The 18001-nt window shown below is 30.5% G+C and overlaps 1 protein-coding gene across 7 annotated transcripts in view; it reads right to left on the bottom strand.

Moving 5' to 3' along the window:
- LOC143047778 (uncharacterized) overlaps positions 1–18001 on the bottom strand; it is a 101714-nt gene that overhangs the window by 82435 nt on the left and 1278 nt on the right. For 5 of the 7 annotated variants that reach the window (XM_076221027.1, XM_076221031.1, XM_076221026.1 and 2 more), the window contains exons 2-4: positions 15363–15435; positions 6667–6763; positions 4966–5062 (exon numbers count right to left, since the gene is read on the bottom strand). The gene's annotated coding sequence lies outside the window, so the exon portion shown is untranslated. Of the gene's footprint in view, positions 1–4965; positions 5149–6666; positions 6764–15362; positions 15436–18001 lie in introns of those variants that run through there. The other 2 variants (XM_076221029.1, XM_076221028.1) reach the window with 2 other exon arrangements.

Consider the following 18001-nt stretch of genomic DNA (forward strand, 5'->3'; position numbering starts at 1 on the left):
TGTCTGTTGACTCAATAACATGTAAACAAATTATGTTTGAAGATTTAACCATGGGATACTGTGTATTTCATCATAGACGTACGGGATAGAACATTCTGTTTAAAATGTTAATTTTAGATCGGAAAACAGAAAGATAATATTCTTATCAAAAGAATTTAATTCAATCGGAATCAAAGAAATATATAAAAAATATATAATACTTTATTTATGTTTCTGAAGAAACTAACAATGATTGAAATCAGAATATTTTCAGAGTTTCAATTAAGAAATAAGTATTTTATATGACAAGATACTCTGCTTTGGTATTTTTAAATATGCATTTGTAAAGGAAACATAAAAATTAAATCCAAATAAATTCTTGCATCCTACAAAAAATGTTTATAAACAATAATCATTATATTTCTACGTTAATTATTTCATACCATTTTAGTATTTAGCCGGGTTTTATGAGTAATTATTATTTATTTTTTTGTATTATAATATATCCATAAAACGGAAAGTAAAATATATTTATTAAATATTTAAATTTTAAACGATCGTGAACAAAAATACTTGTGTGTTTTCAATTCATAAAGTATGATTTTAAATCCTTGCAGCTCTCAACAACCGCAAAAATAATTTACAATAATCACAATAAAATTTAATTACAACCATAATGTTGATTATTTTATACTGTTTTAGTATGGATTTTGAAGTCTTTGCTTATATTTTGTATAGTAATATATTCACATAGTGGAATGATAGAATTTAAAAGTAGATTCCTTTCGATAAATAAAATGTCCATCCGTAAATACTTGACGTTCGTGTTTATTGATATTATATATATTCAAAAGAATTTGAAAAAAAAATTACTGACCGGAACGTTAGTTTATTATAAAATTTTAATTCAATTTTTGTTTGTTTGTTTTAATAGTTTAACCTTATAGCATCTACATATTTGTACTATGGTACGGTTTTGAAAATTGTATTCATTGTGTTGACCAACTATCCTACACGTCTTGATTCATTCACATTATAGATCACATTTAAAAAGCACACTATCGGTTTGCGTTCTCACAAATTCCGGATAAAATGTCAATGAATCCTGAGTCAAAACATTTAGTGTAGGCCGTTTGACATTCGAATTCAACTATTAGATTAAGATATGTATGACACAAATGTGTATTCTTTTCCTGAGCTTTCTATTTACTATTTCGTGCGCTAAAATACTACTTGCATGCAATACTATTAAATTCACTCGTGAAAGCTTATTTTCGTTTTTGTTATCTAAATTCAGGACACAGCAGAAAGAGCTTTACATATGACTTTCAAGCACGATCATTACTAACGGTATTCTAACCTCGAGTTGTTTCTCTTTTGTTTCTTTTTTGAGTCACTGTCCTATTATAAACTTTGACCTTTTCGAAAAGCTAAGGATTGTCTACCCAAGGAATAGACTCCTTAACTTTTTTCATTCGAGCGTCACTGATGCTTTTTTTGTAGACTTAACTCGTGTCTGGCGTACATCATTTTAATTCTGGTATCTTTTTATATCTACATACCTTTTTATATATTTTTTTTAAAAGTGTGCAAAGGTTTATAAACTTCTGAATTAAGAAATTCTTCGGCAAAACTAAGTTTCCCTGTAGAATGTTTGAATTGATTTAAGTAAAATCAGGAAATCCTTAAAGTTTGAGATGTTTTATGAGACCAAAATAAGTCTCTTCATAAGAGGTCCCAATCAATTGCATGCCACAGGTTTCACCGCATACAACATCTAACATGAGTAAAGACAGCTTCAAATACGAGTCCGATATGATAGATAAAATAAATGCATCCTGAATTCCAGATTATAAAGCAAACTGAGTGCATAAAATATTGCGATAGGTTTGTGCAATTTGTATAAGTCATCTGGTTAGTAGGATTGCCAAAGGGTTATAATCAAGAAAAAAAATATGTGCATTCCCAAGTGATAAATATAATAGTCGAGCTTTAAAATAGCTATTCAAATAGAAGCTTTAAATATATACTTTCAACTGGCTTCTTCTTTTCACAGTCAATTATTTCAATTCAAAAGCAAACACAAATTCAGCAACAATCTTTTGGTGACCCGGCAGTCAGCGGTCTTAGGTTCATGTATTGCTTTTCTTTTTTTAAAGAAAGCAACTTGTTTTCTCATAGGGTTAAAATAGTCTGCATTATTCCCTTGGATAACTAATTATGATAGTTCAGCAATTGCAGCACTCACATTTTTAGTAGCATCGTAGTAATAGACACTATAGCGGAATATTTTTTGAAAATTCAAAAGTCTACAGACATTTATCATTGTAAAAACAATTTGATTCAGAATGATCTTTATTCCTGTATAACTGTCCAAACCACCAACTATCTTCATTTGTTACCATGTTTCTTTATCTGAGATAACTCTAAATAGAGCTGGGTAATCTCCCCTTACATAACTTTATACTTTTCAGCTACTTAACAATATCATGTTATCAGTTACTGCCTGAAATTTTATCCTTCACAACTATAAAGTTATCATAAACAAACTGGAATAATCAGAACTTTTATCATTAAAGACCCTTCTTCACATTCATCTATAGAACATCATATGATAAGCTTCTTTTGTCAAATAACTCAATCCTCTTATTGAAATATTTCACATTCATTTATTTTCAAGGTTAACTAATATTCTGTCTCCCTCAGGCAATGTTGACATTTGATCTCAAGCATTTGATGATTTTTGGTTATTCTTTAAATGTCTCTTTTGGTCATATAGCTCCTAAAATATTCATTCATTATTGGCATTGAATCAAGTTTTGATTTGACATTACTACATTGTAATGGGTTAAATCCAGATAAGCGCTTTGGACATCCATTCTTTTACAGAGATTTTTCTTTAATTTCTCTGCATTCTCTGAATATAATTAGCAGGACACCCCAAAATATATGCTTTATTTGAGTATATTTAAGATATATCCCTTGACTATGGCAATTCACACCCGTGTCAGGTTTATAACATGAGACATAAATCTGGAGCTTGGCTACATATTTCATAGACCTCTTTTAATTGTGGAACAGTTACACTGTATTTTGACTTTTTGGTGTCTTTCGGTTGTCTGTGTCATTGGGTTGCTGTCTGATTGGTGAACACTTACATCTGCTTTTATATTCATTTTCATTATGAAATTATGAACAGTGTCTATATATGCTTCTCTACATTTATTTTGTCAATATACAGTGGCAGATCCAGAACTTTTTATAAGGGGGAGGGAGGGCCACTGACTGCCATAAGATGGGGCCCTCTACACTCATGTTTCAGTGATTCCCTATATAATCAACCAAATTTTCCCAACAAAAGGGAGGGGCCTGGCATAGCAATGAAAAATTATGAAATTCTATCTTAAACTCAACATCAATGAATTGCACTTCAGTCAATTAAACAAAAAATATAGAAGATGGGGTATGATTTCCAATGATACAATTCTCCACAAGGGACCAAATGAAACAAAAGTTAACAGCTATAGGTAACCATGCAGCCTTCAACAATCAGCAAAGCCCATACCGCATAGTCAGCTATAAAAAATATGTTTTCTAATACAATTTATTCCTACTTCATCAATGTCAAGTAATATGTTAAATATACCGATGTAATAGTTATTGAAAATGTTTTCCTGATTAATCACTGGTTAATTAATTACAAAACATCAACAGCATGTTTTGTCACATTTAGATGGATGGTTTTGATCAGATTGCTTGGAAATATCAGAAATCAGAAATTTTCAATCTCTTTAACACAATTAATAAGGATCAAGTAAATAATTCCATTCTTCAAGAAGACTGTAAATAAAATACCAGTTCACCTTACAACTATTCCAAGGCTATTATCTACATGGACATCAAACAACTATATTATGTGTCAATAAAGAAAATTTATTACAAAATAAGGTGTAAAACTGTCAATCAACGCTTTTTCTTTGTCAAAATGTTTTTTTAAGACAAGATGACATTTATTCGCAAATATGAATCAACCTTTCACCCTTAGGTGAATAAGAATCAAATATCATTAATAAATGAATATTGCAAAAAAACACATGGATGAAAAATTGATCTCAATAGAAATAAATATTACTAAGCTGCTAATAACTCAAAGGTTTTCCAGTTACAAATATTTTTTCAGATCCAATTTCTTCCAGGATAATATGAAACTTTTTTGAGATTCCAGAAAAAAAACACAATTTGATAATATCTTATCTAATACATAGCATTTTTGGTAGAAAAGTACAGAAATGTATTTCTTCTTAATATTTTTATCTTTTTTGAAAAGAGCCATATAAAAATGCCACTTTAACTAACATATTTTTTTTACACTCTTCGGCAACCAATAGTGTCATTTGTACTAAAAACTTTTCCTATGATTAATCAGACCAATTTTTTGTTCAACACTATTCTTGTCATGTATAAGGAACATTTTATTGTTGATATTATTTTGTGACAGAAAATTTTATTGATAACAAACTACGTGCAATAATAAACAAACGAATCGTAATAAATGACTCCCAAATGCAATTTAATGCAAAGAGACGTTAGAATTTCTTCCTTATAGTAATCACTAAAAATGTAATAACTTCAATTTACACAAAAAATTATCAGATATTAAATAGATTGTTATATACCTAAAATGAGTATATCAAAATATAGTCAGAAACCAAGACAATCACTTACAATAAAAATATCATTACCCATCCATTCACAGTTGTATGTTCTTTTTTACAGTCATAGTTTTGCAATTTGCAATTTTAAAAGATTATGAATTTCTCTCGCATAAATAACCCCCCCCCAAAAGATCATTCATTTTCTGCACTGATTGTAATTTATATATAATGATTGCATTTTTAGCCTTTTAATGGTTTTAACAATAATAATAAGATCTACAATTTCATGGAAAATAAATAATTTACAAACAATAATTTACATTATACATACCTACTTTATGATCTTCTTATTCCATCATCATCATCATTCGTCAATTCACCATACTTTAAACAATGCAAATTAATAAAATATTCCTTTGTGATTTATCCTGTTACAAAAAATCAGAAATAAAATCCTAATCAAACACGACTATAACACGTATATTTCCCTGAAACACAACGTATTTAGTGAATTATTCAGGAAACAATAACAATGATTTTTACCTTCCAGTCGTACAGGTAAACTGAGACCTATATAACAAGCATATGTCCAGGTATGAGTAGGGGGAATTATCTACAGATATGATTAGATCCTTAAGGAAAATGAAAGGGTGATATAAACACTATTTCATGTCATCAATCTAATTTTATTGACCTTATGATAAAAGTTAACAAACGTTTGACATTGTTGTGCTATATGTGATGTCTTGCGCTATATTTGATGTCTTCTTCTTGAATGTTATCTTGTTTATTTTTAATTTCACTTTCGTATTGCTGTATAACTTCTCTCTTTAAAAGTTTCTTCCTTTCATTTTTATTTTTTAACCATGGGAATTTTTTAATTGAAAATGTGATACATAAGACACAAAACACAGATAATAATGTGCATCTTCCAGAGCAAATTGAAGTGTTTAAGATTGAAAAAACTCTTCATTGCAAAATTTCTTTTAATCCAATTAGTTCTTTTGAATCATGAGAAACAGTTTTTCTCATTTTATAATTCATCTTTTGTGATTTTCTACAAACCAATCAACCGTTTTAACTTCTGCATTAAACAGCAAAAGTTTTATAACATGAATTTTCACATCTGGTCAATTAATTTTGATTCTCATAATTAAGTGGTATAAAAACCTGATAGCTGCTTACCATAAGATACCAATGATACTAAGGAAAGTAAACCTACTTGATGAAGACTCCGTTTATTTTTTTTTATCTCAAGATGCCATTTGTTACAAATGATTAGGTTACTGTCTCTTTGATGCATACCTTACACCAACTTTAATACATATTGATTTGATTAATGTCCAGTGGCAAATATTCCATGCATGGATTTTGTTTGATAAGCTATTTTTATCTTAACAGCTGTCAATTTTCTAAGAACTTATTTGCATTGGCTTTTTCTTTAATTCAATAAATCTGACCATGTAGTGACAAAAAACCTGTATAGTGATGAAAGCACTACTTAATGTTTTTTTCTTTTAAATCATCAAACATAACATACTTTTAAAAAAAATTAGGAAATATTCACTGCTCTTTTTTAAGATACTTGTTTTTTTTTAAAACCAATACAACAGTTTATTTTACCTATTGAATTAGACTCATCACCAGGTTTATATAAACATGTGCAACACAAAGAGTGCCACATGTGGAGCAGGATTGTTTTCAACTTACAAGTTTGAATATACCTTTGGTTCTTCTGACTCTTTTTTAATTTGTACTGATTTTCAGAGTCTATATGTCATGATCTAATCCACACAATCGGAAATATATTTTTTATGGTTATGCAATGGGTATCTATCTCATTATATCTACCTCATATTTTATTTTGTTTATATTTTACTGATAAAACAGAATCACAGTTGGTCTTTGTAGATCTGTCTCTTATGTTATACTTAGTTATCTCTTTACATTTGATCATATTGTCTTTTTAATACGTCCTTTTATATGTAAAATCAGTTGTATCTGAAACAAATAATTTAACATTTACAAGTACCTTTCTTCTCTAAAAAGTTAGGCATTCAGCTATCCAAATTCAGAATAATGGTTATTCTATAAGAAGTTGATGTGCCACTACTGTCTTAATGGTTTATCTGGAAAATATAAAGAAAAAACACAATATTAAATAAAAAAGTTAATTTCAACTAATAAAAATAAAATTTGTAAGGGTTCCACGGAACCCAGTGTCTTGTCAACTTTTGCTGTTGTCTATGTTTTCAGTGAGATAATTATGATTGGTTGATCAACAACAACGGAATGTAGGATCTCTATGTCTCATTTTAGCACCAAATACTAGCCTGTAAACACTGAGGTAACATGTCTGAACTCCCCTAAAAAAGTTAAAGTTACACAACATCTGTTGCACAAAATGTCACATTTTTGGAATGTGTTGTCTGTTGCTGCATGAAATTAGACCATTTTAATAAAAAGAAAAAAAAGAATGATTTGTAAAATCTGTATTTCTTTTTTTATTATGCCTCAATATGGTTAACCCTCCATATGACTCACACAAATTAATTCTGCATTTAAAATATTATAAAAACAAGGACTCTAAAATAAACATAATTCCATCTTTACTAAAGCAATATCCCAATAAAGTCAGTTATAATCAGGTCAACAACAAATACAAATCTAATAAAAATCTTATAAAATGACCTCTGGTCAGACAAGGTAATGATCAATTTTTCAATCAATCATGCTTAATGTGAAGTATATTCCAACATTTATAAATCATCATCCACGCTCTTTTACCTTAAGTTACCTGTAGAAGGACTCCACCCTACCTATAGGTCACATTAAGACCATGCTGCAATGTGGTTTTTTTTATGAAATGATTTACCGGTAGATGTTGTTATGGTAAAATATTAATTACTGATGTCATGCTGTAAGTTGACCTCTTTTTATAAGAAAAAAAGCAATTTTGGCTATATAGGAATTAAAAAAAAGTCTGGTCTGGAAAAGAAGGGTAAAAAAAGAGCAGTTCACAACTTTTTCCCCCCTGATGAACTTTGAGGAAAATCTGCTGGTCCTAAGATCACTATTACATGTTTTGTATTTTGGAAGATCCATTGCAAGATTTTGGTGGCAAAAAACCTTGGGACCACCACATTTTGAAAAAGGAAATCTCCAAAGACTTCAAGTACGTAATTGGAGCAAAATTTACATAATGTATTGCCTCTTAAAATGGTTTTCAATATTTGTAATGAATACCATAAAATCATTATTTATAACTAATTTCTACTAAAGAAATTCTCATTAGAATATATCTCCATGGTAACCTAATATAAAACCATTGATTTCCTCTAAATAACAAAAGGTAACAATAATCAAGCAGGTAACGTTGACATGTATTAATATACCAGGAAAGAAGATAGCTTTGATTTAATTGTTTGTCTCACAGTAATTTAAAACTTGTGAAATTCACATGGGGCTTAAAACAAGTATGTTTGCATGAACACTTCATTGAAAAACATCACGAATCACAGAAAATAACTTTCCATGTCCTGATAAAATTATTATTAACATTCCTCCTTCTTCCTTTTATTTTCTAAAAGCATTTCATTTTATTACAGCTTAGTCAATAATCTTCTCATATTTTTTTTACAAAATTCTGTCATTAAGTTTTCTTTCTATTTATGCAAGTATTAATATGCTCCCCCCCCCCCACCCTTATTCACAAAATGAATCATTTTTCACAACATGTAACTTGAAAACAAGCTCAGTGTGGCACAGAATTTTTATTATATTTTTTGTTGGAAATAGATAAAATAGGAAAAAAGATACATGTATAATCTACACTTTGGCCAAGTATAAAAATTTCCAATTTTTTTTTTAATGTTTTATACTGTATAAAGCACAAGATTTTTAGGGGGGAAGGTAACCTAGAAACGATTTTTGAATTAAATTTTCAAGACAATAAACCATAAAATATTGGTCATGTTACCTATAGATTATGCTAAAGGGTGAGTCATTCCAATGTTAACATACATAATGCAATTACAAGGCTGTATGCATATATATTAATCAATATCTAAGATGTGGGAAAAAAAACAGACAGATATGGGCACTGACGAGTACCCATGTCCTTTCCTTTGGACATTAAAACTAAAAATAATGCTCTGTTGATTAGTTTGCAATGGCTGCAAAATAAATGAAAGATTTCGTGAAAATTCATGAGAAAAATCAGTAAAAAATATAAATGTTAGTATAAAAGTCCTAAAATAGTAACATCAAATGTGACAAATTAAAGTGATGTCACACAAGATGGGTTTAAAAAAGATATTCAACAAAAGATAATAGATATATGTACCTACTGGTGGCTTTAAATGTATAGCTTACATTGGCCTTCATGACAGGTGATGATGGTCAAATATGTTTATTGTCCAGTGGCAAATTATATGCATATTCAGAACAAGAATATGATATTGTGATATTTACCCTGTTTTGTACTAGACTCATTCCACATTGAGTCAGATTATGAACATGCAAGCTCACAAGGTAAACGTTCATAGTAAGACATGTTACCCAGGCACATTATTCTGACTCCTAGCTGGCCAGTCTTTACTCTTACTCATACAGCTAAAGCTAAGTGGAGAGGCAGCAAATTCTTATTTTTCCTGTCTTTAATTTGACCCAGGTAGGGTTCTAACCCAGGACAATTTAAACCAAGTTATTTTTCCTGTCTTTAATTTGACCCAGGTAGGGTTCTAACCCAGGACAATTTAAACCAAGTTATTTTTCCTGTCTTTAATTTGACCCAGGTAGGGTTCTAACCCAGGACAATGTAAACCAAGTTATTTTTCCTGTCTTTAATTTGACCCAGGTAGGGTTCTAACCCAGGACAATGTAAACCAAGTTATTTTTCCTGTCTTTAATTTGACCCAGGTAAGGTTCTAACCCAGGACAATGTAAACCAAGTTATTTTTCCTGTCTTTAATTTGACCCAGGTAAGGTTCTAACCCAGGACAATGTAAACCAAGTTATTTTTCCTGTCTTTAATTTGACCCAGGTAGGGTTCTAACCCAGGACAATGTAAACCAAGTTATTTTTCCTGTCTTTAATTTGACTCAGGTAGGGTTCTAACCCAGGACAATTTAAACCAAGTTATTTTTCCTGTCTTTAATTTGACCCAGGTAGGGTTCTAACCCAGGACAATTTAAACCAAGTTATTTTTCCTGTCTTTGATTTGACTCAGGTAGGGTTTTAACCCAGGACAATGTAAACCAAGTTATTTTTCCTGTCTTTAATTTGACCCAGGTAAGGTTCTAACCCAGGACAATGTAAACCAAGTTATTTTTCCTGTCTTTAATTTGACCCAGGTAGGGTTCTAACCCAGGACAATGTAAACCAAGTTATTTTTCCTGTCTTTAATTTGACCCAGGTAGGGTTCTAACCCAGGACAATGTAAACCAAGTTATTTTTCCTGTCTTTAATTTGACCCAGGTAGGGTTCTAACCCAGGACAATGTAAACCAAGTTATTTTTCCTGTCTTTAATTTGACCCAGGTAGGGTTCTAACCCAGGACAATTTAAACCAAGTTATTTTTCCTGTCTTTGATTTGACTCAGGTAGGGTTCTAACCCAGGACAATGTAAACCAAGTTATTTTTCCTGTCTTTAATTTGACCCAGGTAAGGTTCTAACCCAGGACAATGTAAACCAAGTTATTTTTCCTGTCTTTAATTTGACCCAGGTAGGGTTCTAACCCAGGACAATGTAAACCAAGTTATTTTTCCTGTCTTTAATTTGACCCAGGTAAGGTTCTAACCCAGGACAATGTAAACCAAGTTATTTTTCCGGTCTTTAATTTGACCCAGGTAGGGTTCTAACCCAGGACAATGTAAACCAAGTTATTTTTCCTGTCTTTAATTTGACCCAGGTAAGGTTCTAACCCAGGACAATGTAAACCAAGTTATTTTTCCGGTCTTTAATTTGACCCAGGTAGGGTTCTAACCCAGGACAATGTAAACCAAGTTATTTTTCCTGTCTTTAATTTGACCCAGGTAAGGTTCTAACCCAGGACAATGTAAACCAAGTTATTTTTCCTGTCTTTAATTTGACCCAGGTAAGGTTCTAACCCAGGACAATGTAAACCAAGTTATTTTTCCGGTCTTTAATTTGACCCAGGTAGGGTTCTAACCCAGGACAATGTAAACCAAGTTATTTTTCCTGTCTTTAATTTGACCCAGGTAGGGTTCTAACCCAGGACAATGTAAACCAAGTTATTTTTCCTGTCTTTAATTTGACCCAGGTAGGGTTCTAACCCAGGACAATGTAAACCAAGTTATTTTTCCTGTCTTTAATTTGACCCAGGTAGGGTTCTAACCCAGGACAATGTAAACCAAGTTATTTTTCCTGTCTTTAATTTGACCCAGGTAGGGTTCTAACCCAGGACAATGTAAACCAAGTTATTTTTCCTGTCTTTAATTTGACCCAGGTAAGGTTCTAACCCAGGACAATGTAAACCAAGTTATTTTTCCGGTCTTTAATTTGACCCAGGTAGGGTTCTAACCCAGGACAATGTAAACCAAGTTATTTTTCCTGTCTTTAATTTGACCCAGGTAAGGTTCTAACCCAGGACAATGTAAACCAAGTTATTTTTCCGGTCTTTAATTTGACCCAGGTAGGGTTCTAACCAAGGACAATGTAAACCAAGTTATTTTTCCTGTCTTTAATTTGACCCAGGTAAGGTTCTAACCCAGGACAATGTAAACCAAGTTATTTTTCCTGTCTTTAATTTGACCCAGGTAAGGTTCTAACCCAGGACAATGTAAACCAAGTTATTTTTCCGGTCTTTAATTTGACCCAGGTAGGGTTCTAACCCAGGACAATGTAAACCAAGTTATTTTTCCTGTCTTTAATTTGACCCAGGTAGGGTTCTAACCCAGGACAATGTAAACCAAGTTATTTTTCCTGTCTTTAATTTGACCCAGGTAGGGTTCTAACCCAGGACAATGTAAACCAAGTTATTTTTCCTGTCTTTAATTTGACCCAGGTAGGGTTCTAACCCAGGACAATGTAAACCAAGTTATTTTTCCTGTCTTTAATTTGACCCAGGTAGGGTTCTAACCCAGGACAATGTAAACCAAGTTATTTTTCCTGTCTTTAATTTGACCCAGGTAGGGTTCTAACCCAGGACAATGTAAACCAAGTTATTTTTCGTGGATACTTTATTTTGCGTTTAGGCGTTTCTAGTCCATTTCAGGGCGATTCCAATTTATGATTTTCTAATTTAATTGATGTAGTTAAACAAGGAAAGATCCAAGTTATACATATTGGCTACGATTTAAGTTCTAGTTAATTTTCAACTGACGAAAGTCACAAAAATAAATCGCTCTTGAAAATTAGTACGTGAACAGTATGCAATTGAAAAAAGCAGGATACATATGTACCATGAGACCACCAACGAGCAATAAGTCAGTGATATCCCATACAACGCAATATTTACCTGTCAATGCCTTTTACTGATGTATGAATTCAAATAATAGAAATTTTAAAACAGAAAATGACATCTTTAAAATAATTGTCTTCAATGTATTTGTAAATTAGCATAAAAACAAAACATATTACACAACATATGAATTGATGTAAGTGTCAAAATCAAACATACAAAACATTAGGTGTAACTTTGTAATTATTTTACATTTGACAGTTAAATACAATGTGCACGAGTCTCTTCAAAACAAGTAGGACGACGCATTCCATCAAAGAACAAAAGTATACTGTTTTCCTTGTATGAAAATAATGCATTATAAGAGCAGATATTTATATACAACAAGCAAGATTGAAATCCCCCACGAACATACTAACATTATAAAAAAATTGCTTAAAAACATAAACTTTTGATAAAATTATACTTTAAAAAATCTAGCAAACTGTTTATAAATTCCTTTAGACTTTTAATAGGCCATGTGTTACAGACAAACTTCTCGTTTGTAAAACCAGATGCCCATGTCTTCAAGCAAAGTATGTATGATCAATGGTCTGATCATGCTTCAATATTAAAATATGTGACATGATTTTAACGGTCCATAAAACATTGTACATGATGTGTTGATTTACACTGCACATAATCTGAAACTTATCTTGTTTTGACCCCTCAGAAAACCATGACAAATAAGGAAAGCATCCAATAAACTAAGATGCTTAATTTTTAAATCAATTATAATAAAAATTAAATCATAAAATTTAATTTAAAGTTTTAAAATTTTGAAACATATAAACCAATACATGTATAATAATTAGACAATAGCCAGATTTTTTGGTTCTAATCTATATATTATTAAGAGAGATAGATATAGAGATAAATACCACAGAGGTATCAGAGAAGCTCATTTAAAAGCAAATTTTCAAGTTTATTAAGCAAAAAATGTTCCTTATGATACTTATCATAGGTACCCTTCACTTAATGTACTATAATATAATAATGAAAACTATAAATGGATTTAAATGCAAAATGTTACCCTTCATTGATTCTAAAATGTAGGTCGCAGTGACTCAAGTGTACAAGTAATTTCTTGAAGTATATGGTGAGAGGATGCATGGTACCAGTTTGATATAACTGCTAATACCACCATTTCACCAGTTAGTAGAACTTGTCAAAATCATCAGTACATTTATATGGTATGGTAAAGTTAACCAATATATATATTTTATATACATATACAATGTAACAGACATCTGTTGTATTATATGTAAGAGGTTTATCATTTATATATACTTTTATCGCTATTTTCTTAAATTTTACTTTGATCTTTGTGTGTGATAATTCTCTATTTCAAGGGACTAAAAAAAAAATTCTCTGTCTAGTAGAGTAAGAAGACAATGATGTCATAAGTCAACATGATTGTTGTTGCCTTGGAAAATAGCAATAAACAGATTATATATAAACAAGAGGAAGTTTAACGGCAAAATCTCTCCTCAGAGCTATTGTGCTTATATGAGATTGTTACCACAAAAAACTCTATCTTGTTTCTAGCCAATTCAATTAAAAAGGGATTGTGTCTATGGGACACAGACGATGTCCCTGGACTGATATACTTAAATACAGACAAGGGTATAACTTAATGTTCCCTCCTATATAGCATAATACCAGTTTCTTGCTTGATTAGATGTTGTTTGCAAAACATTCACTAGCAAAAATTACATGGACAAGCAGGAAAATCGAGGAATGAACAATATGCCAATCTTAACCAAATAGTGCATATCATGTACTTTTATATGAAAATTAAAATGATGGAATGTAACACATAATGCTCTTCTGCTTAAAGGTTGATCATATCTTATAATATTTATTCCACAACAATGCAATACTGATTCTATCTCAAAAAGTCAGTCACTTATTTCAAATAAAGAAAATTATTTTAACTGATGGCACCTGTGTGGGCACAACAGAAAATTAGTATAAACCATTATTGTCTTTGCATATAAAATTCATTTGTGTATGGCTTAGAAGTGTAAAGCTTACAGAGCTTTGCTATCATGTTCCATGTAGAAATAATAAAATTAATATTGTGAGACAATGCAATGTTTTTCTTTTAAACTTCAATACTAAAATACTGTTAATCAATCAGGTGTAACTTTACTGAGAAAAAGTCAAATACTGAAATAGATAATTTGAAACTGTATTCCTTTGTTACAAAAACAAGAGGCTTGTCTGATTCTATATTGCGTACACCTGGTAAAAAATGCCGTTCTAATGAGGACTTAATGATTTGTTTTCAATTTTTACTTCTGAGAGTATTCAAGGAAAGGCCTAAAAATACAACAAAAAAAACCAGCCAAAATAGATATTTCAGGGGCAAATACTCCAGAACAGTTTGTTGTCATTTTCTCCATGTTCTCCAAATTTCCAAATAGATATATATTGTATATCTTGCTGTGTCAATCTTTATTTCCAATATACACTTTAACATAAAAATACATGAACATGTAGTTTCAAAGAACTCCTTAAAAGGATAAAAGATTTTTCTAAAAATTTAGAAAAGATTTAGAGCTACAGACCTTTTTCTTTTTTAAAGTAGTTTTTTCCTGTAAATGACATATTTTCTTTTAATTTATAAATATTAGCAAAACCATGCTGTTTGCATGACCTATATGTTCTAATTTTAACCACAATAGCCAGGTTGGTTGATCAACCAGGCTGAAAATCCTAAACTTCACAGTACCAATTCTAAAGATGAAGCAGAGTTACTTCAGTTCCTATCTGTTCAGTAGTTTCAGACTAGGAACAGATTTTTAAAGAAAGTAAACAGTTACAACTGACAGATGTAAAGTGATGGCAATATCTCACCTGGCCCAAAATATAATTCTACAAAAACATGCTGTCAATGTCAAAAACATGGTATTTGGTGGTGAAAGACTATCTATAATCAACACAAGTTTTATAATATCAAGCTTACTGCAAGTACATTGTGGTAATATTCTTATCAAAACCAATACATTTAAAAACAAAAAAAAAAGGGTACTCACATTGTTTCGAATAAGAATTTATAAGATGCATAATTACTGGATGAAATTTGACTATTATTTATCATCTATCTATATATAGCTAATTGTCATATAATACAAATTATGTCAGGAATTGATTTAACACTGACTCATTAGATGCAATCAGTTTTACTAAAGTGTCACACCCTTAAAAGAAGAGAGCTGAAAATATCTGAATTTCTTTTAAGAAAAAATACTATACTGACCTTATATATTTCAAGCTCTTTAGTCAAATTCACAAACTATTCCAATTTGTTTTTTTCAAACCACATCTACAAACTAGAAAATGAAATTATAATATAAATACTCATGTAATAAGTATTGACAGTATAAGTTATTCTAGAATTCCTTTCTTCATACCTGTAAATAATCAATATACAATCAGCTGTTACCTATATAATGTGATTCTATCTCCCGTCATTTCAGTCATTTCAAACTGAAATTACATCTACCTGTTGAATTGGAAATTCTCTCAATATAAGAATTTATATTGAATACCAATTCAATTATGATATTTAAGAATTCATATTTTGAAATTAATAAATTTGCATGTTGCAGAATTTATAGAATATTACTTTCAAATGATTCATCATAAATAGAAAATATTATTTCTTACAAATTGACTGAGTAAAGGGGAATAACTCTAAAGCAAATTTGCTTTCTTTGAATAAAATTGTTGAAACTACAAGAAAAGGGAAACCATAAAGTAGACGAAGTCTCCAATAGCAGTAAGAAAATCAATATAAAAATCAATATGCTAATGTTCTTAAAATCTTTAAATTTTTGTTGAACATTTTTAACAGTTAGGGTGCCAATTTCCCTGTTCCTTTTCTGTAGACAGATACTGAGATATAGTATTTAATACAATTTTCTGTAAATTTGTATACTATTAACTGATTGCCAAAATGAATAATGAGTCCAGAATTTTTTCACTTAAACAAATTTAGAGCACACAAATGTGTTCTCTGAAGAAACACACCTAAGTCCAATGAGGCAGATTTTTGTATCTGTGCACAGACCAGTAATCAGCTGACTTTTTCTCTTCATTGTTTTTTAAATATAAATCTCTTGCATTTAATTATTTAACTGATTTTATACAAGACAACAAACTACACATAACCTGGTGATAGCTTTATTTGTTTACAATGAAAATTACATCATATATAAAATTCCTAACACTTAAGGAAAAATATTAGATATTATGCTGGGAATTTTGTTACCAAATTTTGTTACAATATTTGTTTATTTATAATTAATCAAAAAACGCAGGAATCTTGTCCTGAACATGTAATAGGTATGAAATATTTTCCACTGGACATTATGCAACCAACAATAAAAATTTTTGGATACTTTACATTATCTTGTACAGGAGATTCATGTCAACAATCTAAAAAGAATTATCATTTCAACATGAAGAATTGGTAAAATTTGAACGATCACAAATGAGCCTTGAAATCCTGTTTGCTTGCTCAATTTTTGAGGAAGCTCATTAGCTTGTTCTTTCATATTCTTATCACTTTTTCAAGTTCAGTTGATAAATTTCAGTTCAGATTTCTATGATAATAGATATACAAGTCCTGTTACAAGATATCAGTAAGTATTCAAAAGGTTTGCTTACCTGGTCCCCATAATTACTAAACTTACAAATGTATTACAAATAATTACAATAGCTTGAAAAGACTATTTTATATTTTTCTATTGTAATGGTTTAGTTCCTCCTCTGTAATATCTTTTATCGGTGGTGAATTTGTCACAGCAAATTTTTTCCACTCTTGATATATCAAGGGTAGATTTATTCCAGAGGAGTGAACTTCTATCCATCTTATACGGATAGTATATAACAGTAAATCTTGTACATTAATTTTTTTACAGAAGCTTGTGAAATACAATCCCATTGCCTACTATGGTTCTTGCAACCTATATATACCTGACCATAATGATAAATGTGACACAATGGTAGAACATACTGGCATAATTTATCATTCAAAGGGAGGTAATTATGGCAAATTTTCATTTACAAATTTATTTTTTTATTCACTTATTTTGCTTATATATACAAAAACACTATTATTAGTCCATTTTTTTATTTGCAAAGATTTTTTTTTTACATTTTAATATTTCAACTTCCAAGGATAAAATTTCATGGCAAATGCCAATGGAAAAGATCTCACAATGAAATATTTTCCTGTAGAAAATTTCTAACAATTTTATTTGTAACATTTTTTCCACCAGATAAGATAGAATTTTGCTTTCTTCTTCTTTAAGGTCAACAAGGCTACAATACTGAAGAATACATGTTGTTGCGCATGCGTGATTGACAAAAATTTATACAAAATTTATAAAATATTTTATAACAATTGAGTGTTTGTATACATGTATATATAGATTGTGATCAAAAAATATATGTACATGCATGTTTGGTTTGAATTTGTTTATTTGAAGCTAGAGAGAACAGCTGGTGTTAGCCAATCTATAAAGCTGTCAACAGTGGGGGTTTCAATTAAAAGTTTGTGGTAGTAAATTCCATTGAATAATTGTTCGCGGGAAGTATGACCATTTGTATGTGTCCTTGGAGGTTTGGATGCGTCTGTATGTCTGAGTATGATTTTGTCTTGTTCTGCTGTCTGTTTGTTCAAGAATATGCGATGGAATGGATACAAGACAATGTATTACTTTATAAAATAAAATAAGTCTGGTTTTTAAGCGTCTCACAGCTAGTGGTGGCCATTTCAACTGATTTAGCATGTTTGTGACACTGCTTGTGTAATCGTAGTTGTTGTGTACATAACGAGCAGCACTTCTCTGTACCTTTTCTAATTGTATATGTTGTTCTTTCATATGGGGG

This window comes from Mytilus galloprovincialis, chromosome 10, assembly GCF_965363235.1.
Source record: "Mytilus galloprovincialis chromosome 10, xbMytGall1.hap1.1, whole genome shotgun sequence".
NCBI classification, from domain to species: Eukaryota; Metazoa; Mollusca; class Bivalvia; order Mytilida; family Mytilidae; genus Mytilus; species Mytilus galloprovincialis.